Genomic DNA, 8,529 nt, shown 5'->3' on the forward strand with positions numbered 1-8,529 from the left:
TTCCCCAATTGTATCAGAGTAAGTGGGGGCTAAGTGGGAATGACACCAAACCAATACATTAGCTTTGACCTGTCCAAGAGTTGCACTTTGAATCATAAATTCCCACTGTACTGTCTGTTCTCTTATTCTTTTGTGAAACATATCATGGCTCCTGTGAAAACGTTTTAGAATTTTTACCATTTAGAGTTGTTAGGTGGTATTCCCAGTGACAGAGAATGAAGAGTCAAGAAATGAGGCCAGAAACATGGGTCTGGAAAAGGAAAGTCATAGTCTGAGTGTCCTGTTGTCATCCTCTTTTCTCACAGTATCAGACCACTCACCTCTGCTATTACCCAGTAACTGTCACTCTCTGTTTCTCCTCTGACCTTTTAATTTATTCAATAACTAATTTTCTGCAAATGTTTTTTCCCTTCTGTACTTATATAGTGGTGAGTCATCTAACAACAAATACTGAAAAGAAATGAGATAACACTCACCTGAGTGAGATAATACTTACCTGGCAGGGAAGACACCATGATCAAGCAGGTGGTTTTCCCAGGGAGAGGCTCATCCCTTGCACTCCGGGTGTGCTGACCCCTGCATTTTCCCCAAATGTGGGAAACTCAACTGCATAATTTGTGGTAGTGGGGGACTGTGGTTTTTTTTTGGGGGGGGGACGGGACTCTACACGGAAAGGGACAGAAGCACTCCTCTGCTGGCCAGACCCCATCTCAAGGGAGGTGTGTTGCCTACCGGGGGCACGGATCAGGGATGTGGCAGAGAGGCTGCCTGCTCTAGTAAGTCCCACGGACTATTACCCACTTCTGGTGATACATGTGGGTGCTAGGGATATAGATAGTAGTAGCCTGGGGAACATAAAGAAGGACTACAGAGCCCTGGGGGAGGTGGTTAGGGGCTCTCGAGCTCAGATTGTCTTTTCATCAATTCTCCAGGATACAGGGGAGGACCTAAAAAAAGCTAGGATGATCAGCCAGGTTAATAAATGGCTTGAAGGGTGGTGCCATAGTCAGGGGTTTGGGTGTCTTGAACACGGGACCCAAGTTTGTAGGCCAGGTCTAGTGGGGGCTGGTGGAGCTGGTCTGATAAAGAAGGGAAAGAGCAGTTTTGGTAGGAGGCTTGCCAGACTGGTCAAGGAGGCTTTAAACTAGATGGGGGGGGGGCATCATTCCATACCAACACACCCAGTCAGTTGCCAGCACCTATAATAAATGCTCGGAGCAATGTAGAGATACCCCAGCCGCTCCAGCCAATGAGCCGGCTTCAGCTGGAGCTCGGCTCAGATGCCTCTATACAAATGCCCGTAGCATGGGGAACAAACAAGAGGAATTAGAGATGTGTGCACGTCTGCGGGGGTATGATATAATAGGCATCACAGAAACATGGTGGGATGGCTCCTATGACTGGAGTGTTGGAATGGAAGGTTACAGGCTCCTTAGAAAAGACAGGCCTGGCAGGCAGGGAGGGGGAGTTGCCCTTTATGTTAGGGATAGGCTGGAGAGTATGGAACTGTCTGGGGACAGGTGAGCAGTTAACAGAGTTTGTGGGTCAGGGTTAAAGGGAATGTAGCTATGGGAGACATTACTGTGGGGATCTGTTACAGACCGCCTGATCAAGGAGAACCTGCGGATGAAGCACTCCATAGACAGACAGGAAAAGCCTCACGCTCACAGGCCTGGTTCTCATGGGTGACTTCAACAACCCTGACATCTGTTGGAAGGACGTACAGCCTGGCACAAGCAATCCAGGAGGTTCCTCGATTGTGTGGAAGACAACTTCCTTCTGCAAGTAATAGAGGAGCCGACAAGGGGAGGTGCCATGCTTGACCTCGTGCTCACCAACAGGGAAGGGCTCCTTGGAAATGTGACGCTCCAGGGCAGCCTTGGATGCAGCGATCATGAGATGCTCGAATTTGAGATCCTCAGGACAGTGAGAAGAGCGTGCAGCAAGCTCACTGCCCTGGACTTCAAGAGAGCAGACTTTGGCCTCTTCAGGAACCTGCTTAGGAAGGTTCCATGGGATACAGCCCTAGAGGGCAGAGGGGCCCAAGACTGTTGGTTGATATTCAAGGATCACCTGCTACAAGCTCAGGAGTGTTGCATCCCAACCAGAAGGAAGTGCAGCAGGAGGGCCAGGAGACCTCCTTGGATGGATAAGGAGCTCCTGAGGAAAATTCAAATGAAAAAAGAGGCTTATAATAAGTGGAAGCAAGGACAGGTGGCCTGGGAAGAGTACAGGGATGTTGTCTGGGAAGCTAGGGACCAGGTTAGGAAAGCCAAGGCCCAGTTAGAATTAAACTTGGCTAGAGGTATTAAAGATAACAGGAAGGGATTCTACAGGTACATAGCAAATAAAAAACAGACTAGGGAGAATGTAGGCCCCCTCAGGAAGCTCTGGGGAGAACTGGCTACACGGGATTTGGAGAAGGCTGAGGTTCTGAATGACTTCTTTGCCTCGGTCTTCACTGGCAAAGGCTCTGACCACATCACCCAAGCCTTGGAAGGCAGATGCAGGGACTGTGAGAATGAAGACCTTGGGACCACTGTAGGAGAGGATCTGATTCGAGACCATCTTAAAAATCTGAACGTGCACAAGTCCATGGGTCCTGATGAAATCCATCCGTGGGTCCTGAAGGAGCTGGTGAATGAAGTTGCAAAGCCACTGTCTATCATATTTGAGAAATCATGGCAGTCAGGTGAAGCTCCCGATGACTGGACAAAAAGGAAATATAACCCCCATTTTCAAGAAGGGGAAAATGGATGACCCAGGGAATTACAGACCAGTCAGTCTCACCTCTGTGCCTGGCAAAATCTTGGAGCAGATTCTCCTGGAAGGCATGCTAAGGCATATGAAAGTCAACAAGGTGCTTGGTGACAGCCAGCATGGCTTCACTAAGGGGAAATCCTGCCTGACCAATCTGGTGGCCTTCTATGACGGAGCTGCGAAACTGATGGACGGGGTAGAGCAGTTGATGTCATCTACCTGGACTTGTGTAAAGCGTTCGACACTGTCCCACACAACATCCTTGTCTCTGAATTGGTGAGACATCAATTTGATGGATGGACCACTGGGTGGATAAAGAAGTGGCTGGATGGCCGCACACAAAGAGTTGTGGTCAATGGCTCAATGTCCAGCTGGAGACCAGTAATGAGTGGTGTCCCTCAGGGATTGGTGTCAGGACTGGTCTTGTTCAACGTCTTTGTCGCTGCCATGGACAGTGGGATTCAGTGCGCCCTCAGCAAGTTTGCTGATGACACCAAGCTGTGTGGTTCAGTTGATACCCTGGAGGGAAGGAATGCCATCCAGAGGGACCTGGACACGCTTGTGAGGTGGTCTGATGCCAACCTCATGAAGTTTAACCATGCCAAGTGCAAGGTCCTACACCTGGGTCGGAGCAATCCCAGGCACAGCTACAGGTTGGGCAGAGAAGAGATTCAGAGCAGCCCTGTGGAGAAGGACTTGGGGGTGTTGGTTGATGAGAAAATGAACATGAGCCGGCTTCAGTGTGCGCTTGCAGCCCAGAAAGCCAACCGTATCCTGGGCTGCATCAAAAGGAGCGTGACCAGCAGGTCAAAGGAGGTGATCCTGCCCCTCTACTCTGCTCTTGTGAGACCTCACTTGGAGTATTGTGTGCAGTTCTGGTGTCCTCAACATAAAAAGGACATGGAACTGTTGGAACAAGTCCAGAGAAGGGCCATGAGGATGATCAGGGGACTGGAGCGCCTCCTGTATGAAGACAGGCTGAGAAAGTTGGGGCTGTTCAGCCTGGAGAAGAGAAGGCTGCGTGGAGACCTCCTAGCAGCGTTCCAGTATGTGAAGGGGGCCTATAGGGATGCTGGGGATGGACTCTTCATTAGAGACTGTAGTGATAAGACAAGGGGTAACGGGTTAAAACTTAAACAGGGGAAGTTTAGATTGGATATAAGGAGGAAATTCTTTCCTGTTAGGGTGGTGAGGCACTGGAATAGGTTGCCCACAGAGGTTGTGAATGCTCCATCCCTGGCAGTGTTCAAGACCAGGTTGGATGAGGCCTTGGGTGACATGGTTTAGTGTGAGGTGTTCCTGCCCATGGCAGGGGAGTTGGAACTAGATGATCTTAAGGTCCTTTCCAACCTTAACTATTCTATGGTTCTATGATCCTATGAACACAGCTTGGCTGGTTGATGTTCTGGGTGTGATCACATCTTGGATACTGGATGAAATTCAATTCTCCCATCTCAGAGAAGGACAGAGAATGGTGGTAAGGATGGCCAAATATATGGAATGGTTTGAATATTTAGAACAATTGAATTGACCATGATTTTTCTGCACAGATAAAAGACAGATAGGTGAAGAGTATGATAAAGCGGCACAGGAGAAGAACAGAAAATGATTGTTCACTGTGTCTTCTCATCCAACAGCTAGGTGACATCAAATAAAACTATCTGCCATTCAGAAGTAGTACATTCAGAACAGACAGAAGGAGTAACTTTTTTCTGTAACCCATAGGTTAGGCTGGGAAACATGATGTCATGTCAGATGCAAAAACATAATCCAGTTTCAAACAGCACTTGGAAAAATTAATGGAATAAATGAGTTGTTAAGAGTTATAACATCCAGGGATACAACCATTAGCTGGTGGTAAACTACAAATCTTTAGATGCTGGGATTTTTTGTGGAGACATCTTGCTCTGGTCTGTGCTCTTCCCTGCAAATTTACTCAGCCAGTATTGGAGAAACTGGGTTGGGTGGTCCTTTAATCTGACTCACTATTTCTGTTTTTATATCCTCACATTTTCAGCACAGCCTTTAATCAATTTCCTTTTTTACATCAACTCTGCCAAGGCTGTGTGGGCAGACAGACAATAGTTTATGCTACATGACTGAGTTCATTGGGAAGGTAAAGTGGATAAGCTGGAAAAACAACATACCAATGGCCCCAGAAGTTCATCAACCAGGGGGATGTTACAAGATTTGATGGTCAATGTAGAATTGCCCGTGAAACAGGTGATGCAGAGGGACCAGATCCAGTGTCACCAGCCAGCAAGAGAAGTGTATTCCATCTCGTTACAAATGTCACTATGGCTTGTGGGGAGAGCAATGCAGTGTATGCCAACAAAACTGAACCCACTCATTACTGCTGCGGAGTGGCTCAGCTACAAGCTGCGTTGCCTCTCAAATGGCACAGTGGTGCTGGCAACAGCAGTGGCATGGATGTGAGGAAAGTGGAGGCCTGTGGGGAAAGAGTAAAACAGGGTGTGTTGCTTATTTAGGGTGCTGGTGGGGAAGGCACATAAAATAAAGCAGACAGGGCTGTTGCAGAGTCCCTGTTGATCAGCCCTGTGCCTGACCAGTGCAGCCTAGAGCAGGATAGACCACCCATCCCAAAAGGCTTGCTTTTCTCCTGCAGGATTCCTGCCTCACTCAATGCACAGGAAGAACAATGTTTACTTACTGAATAGTAATTCATTGTGTTGTTTCTTTCTCATTGTTCTGTATGAAGCTTGTACCAATACCTTGTTCACTGCAGTCTAACTAGATCCCTTTGGAAAAGATAAGTATGAATTTTCTCATGGGTGTGTAATGGTTACAAGGATACATCTCTTCATTAATACTTCTCTTCACAAAATCTCTTTGAAGTAAGTGCTGTTTCTCTCTTGTAGAAGTGGACCTAGGGTACAGGGAGAATAACATTGGAATTAGTGTTGGGTGCCCAATTTAAGAAAACTGGAAGGTAATTCTTCAGAGAATTCAGCATGATACTTCACTATGAATACTGACATTTGGTGTGGGATAGCAGATCCAACTGTTGTGTACTACTTCTGTGCATTGGGACTTTAAGTAGCTTTTACTCAGCAAATGAGGCACTGAAATTGTGAACAGATGTAAAATGGTGTTTCAGTGTCCTGATCATCATACCAGGGGACTTCTAGAAAAGGCAGGCATAAAGCTCATTTCTCCAGCATGTTTTTACTATTCTCACTCTTGCTGCAATCCCCTGTCCTGTCCACTTTACATTTCTTGGCTCACAGACAATGTTGCCCCTTACTACACAGTCCAGTTTAAATCCATAGTGAGTTCTCTGAAACTGGAGCAAGGGCTGCATATGCACAATGAAGTTAAATTAAGAGGTTCAGGAGCAATGTTATTTCTGTTATTCTTGAAGTTTTTGACTAAGTAACTCTTCTATAAACATGATTTCCCAGCTTCATTAAGAATTCCACATGAGTGACTCTATCAGAGAGCAACATATTGACTTGGTTATGTCATCAGCTTGTAGTTTCAGTCTCATACACACTCTTCCCTGTGTCTCAGACTTGCCCTTCCCATCGTTTCCTCAGTTTTATTCACAACACATATTCCATTTATCCTTCCACACTCAGGTTCTTGTAAGTTTTAACTTTCTTCCCCATATTTCTCTATGTGGATTCCTTGTACCAAAATTTGCCTAGCCGCAATGTCCTGTCACATAAACCATCTCTTCTGCCCATGCCTTGAGGTTCTGCTCATGCATTCCTCAACAATTCCCAATCCTAGTTTGCCTCTGCCATCAGTAGCTCCTAACAAAATCTCCTTGCCAAAACAGTCCTTCCTCTTCTTTTGCGTCTTTCTTGCCACACCCATTGTCCTGAACTTGCTTCTGCCTTGATGCCTACTTCTCTCATGCCTTTACAGAATCTTTATTTTCCACTCAACCTTCATTTTACAATGTTAAACAAGATGTTCACCATTGAATAATAGTATCAGTGTAAGAGGAAAGGTTACAATTCATCAGGAGCAAAATCAGACTGGGAACTAGACGGCTTCTGGCTATCCGTAGAATGAAATTTTGTAACAGCCTTTCAGAGAGAAGCGAAAAGAGGTATCCTTGACTATTCCATCTGTAGCTTCAAGGAAGTTTTACCATGCTCACCGATAACATTTGGAATTTTAGCTGTTCATTTCTAATAAATTCCTACTGAGCATATGTAAAATTATTGCATAGTTATGGATTGTTCATCCCTAGAGGACTATTCATCAGGAAAGCAATAAGAGTATCCTTGATATAAAACCATGTCTCTGCCAAAGTTCAAGTTACTGCTTCAAGCCAGATAAGAAAGAGGTACTGCTGTCAAAAAAAAGTGCTAATAAATATTTTTTTAATGTAAGGAAAATAGGAAAATAGTATTTTCTTTTTTTTTTTTTTTCACCCCTTCATCTTGTCTTGTTCAGGCTTGCAGAATCACAGAACTGGCGAAGTTGTAAAGGACCCCTGGAGACTGTCTAGTCCAGCCTCCTTGTTTTGCTGAACTTCACAAGATTCCTGCCTGTCTGCTTCTTCAGCCTGTTGAGGTCTCTCTGGATGGCAGCACAACCATTTGGTGTATCGACCACTCCTCCCAGTTTGTATGGCTTGCAGACTTTCTGAGGATGCACTTGGTCCCATCATCCAAGTCTTTAACAAAGAGGTTAAACAGTACTGGACCCTGTATTGACCCCTGGGGTCCAGTACTAGTGACTAGATTTCATGCCAGTCCTTGCAAGTCTCTGCACCTCTGAGCAGTTTAGTTTTCAAGCCACCTTATCTTCCACTTATCTAGGCCACACTTCATCAGTTTGTCAGTGAGGATGTTACAGGAGATAGTGTTGAAAGCCTTTCCTAAAGTCAAGATAAACAGCCACACCATCATAGAAGGCCATTGGGTTGTTCAGGCATGATTTCCACTGACTCTCAATCATCCTCTTGTCCATCATATGATTCAAATGGTTTTTGAGGATTATTTGCTTCATCATCTTTCCAGAGACTGAGGTGAGGCTGACTGGCCTGCAGTTCCACAGATTCTCCTTCTTGCCCTTCTTGAAGATATGTGACAGGAAACTCCCAGTTGCCATGACTTTTCAAAGATTATCAAAAGTGGCCTCATAATGACTTCAGCAAGCTCCTTCAGCACTCACAGGGTGCATCCCATCAGGTCGCATGGGCTGTATGTCCGGTTTGTTTAAATGTTCCTTAACTGATCCTCATTCCTGACTGGTTTTTTTTTTAGACATTAAGACATTTGAGACATTAAGACAAAGACTGAAGCCTTCACATCAACCATAGTTTATCAAATTGCAATTAACTGAAATCTGGTGCTTTGGATGGAAGTTGGCTTGTAGCAAGTAATGCTATCAGTATGTGACAAGTGCATGTGTGCATGTGCATTACAGTGTTCCTAACCCATTAAAGATGGTACTCAGCCCATATATCTTTAGCTATCTAATGGTTAAATATGTAATGAAGAAATAGTTATTCGCATTCCCTCTATAGTTAACGAAGAAAGACAGGCATCTCCACCTGACTCATCACACTTATTTTGGATTAATCCTACTCTTGGTGTTCTTGGAAAAGGCAATCTGATTTATTTTAATTCTATAATGTCTTTCAGGGTCAATTCTGCTCAATTATATTTCAAGCACAAAGTACTTTTTGATTTTAATAAGAACAAGATTTCACATTGTCAAAGGCTAAAATTATTCCTTGCATTGATCTCAGACAGGCTTAGGAATAAAGCACAAGTTCTTCCTGAGAGT

The 8,529-nt window shown here is 45.1% G+C and overlaps 1 non-coding gene across 1 annotated transcript; it reads left to right on the forward strand.

The window, feature by feature from the left end:
* Nucleotides 1-488: 488 nt before the first annotated feature.
* Nucleotides 489-647, forward strand: LOC134159493 (U1 spliceosomal RNA). The gene has a single exon (XR_009963160.1). It is a non-coding gene; the product is annotated as a U1 spliceosomal RNA (small nuclear RNA).
* Nucleotides 648-8,529: the final 7,882 nt, after the last annotated feature.

Source organism: Pezoporus occidentalis, unplaced genomic scaffold (genome assembly GCF_034315485.1).
Source record: "Pezoporus occidentalis ecotype Australia unplaced genomic scaffold, CSIRO_AGI_Poc_V1 ctg147, whole genome shotgun sequence".
Lineage (NCBI taxonomy): Eukaryota > Metazoa > Chordata > Aves > Psittaciformes > Psittacidae > Pezoporus > Pezoporus occidentalis.